We start from the raw sequence: 878 nt of genomic DNA, 5'->3' as shown, positions 1-878 counted from the left end.
GTAACATTTTTGTGCTTCTTGGGTTGGGTAGAATAACGGGGGCGAGAGGAGGAGGGACAGACGGAGAAAGAAGGGAAATAAAGACGAGTAGAAGTAAAGGGATGAAAGGGTTAATAAAAGAAAAAAAGTAGTGATATAGTGAACTGGTGATGGCTGCTGCTGCTGCTGCTGCTTATGATGATGATGATGATAATGGTATTGTAATGATGGGGAGGATGTGTGGGAGGGAAGATCAGAAGGAATGCACGGAAGGGTGTCTCGATGGATCGTTGGAAAATGATACAATGGAAGGTGAAAGAGGAAGGGGTTGAATACCTCTCCTTTATCATCCCTATGCCTCCATGCCAGGGCCAAGGGCACGGGCAAGAGTCAAGAGAACTCGCATCGCGGCGCCGCCAAGAAAAAGAAACAGTGAGCGCGGTAACGCTCGCTGAGGCAGAACACACATCGGAGCAAGGCTGGCGGGATGTGATTCCATACAGACAATGCAGAGAAAAGTCAGAGTAGTGAGATTCATGAGTGTGAGCGGCGCCACACCTGTGCTCGGCGACACGGATGTCCTGCGCAGTAACTGACGAGTCAGTGTGAGGACTGTTTTATTTTTTATCAAAGTGTCAGTGCATTTTTTTTCTTTGGCCTTGCATAGGCCTTCCGACCTTCTGGACTACTCATGTTATATTCCTTACTAGTATTTGGGTTTGCTTTACATCACGTACGTTTTATTTGCATTATAAAAATAGGGTATTCAGAATGCTGTGTGCTTCATTTGTTGTAGAGAAAAGGTTCGAAAGAATTGAAGTTTGACTTTGTAAGCTAACGCATATATGTTTGGAAAATTAATGTTATGTTTTGTTACCCAGTCTTCTCCCTTAATAAAA

The sequence above is a fragment of the Eriocheir sinensis genome, unplaced genomic scaffold (genome assembly GCF_024679095.1).
Source record: "Eriocheir sinensis breed Jianghai 21 unplaced genomic scaffold, ASM2467909v1 Scaffold895, whole genome shotgun sequence".
In the NCBI taxonomy this organism is placed as follows: domain Eukaryota; kingdom Metazoa; phylum Arthropoda; class Malacostraca; order Decapoda; family Varunidae; genus Eriocheir; species Eriocheir sinensis.
Note: the sequence above shows the minus strand (reverse complement) of the source record.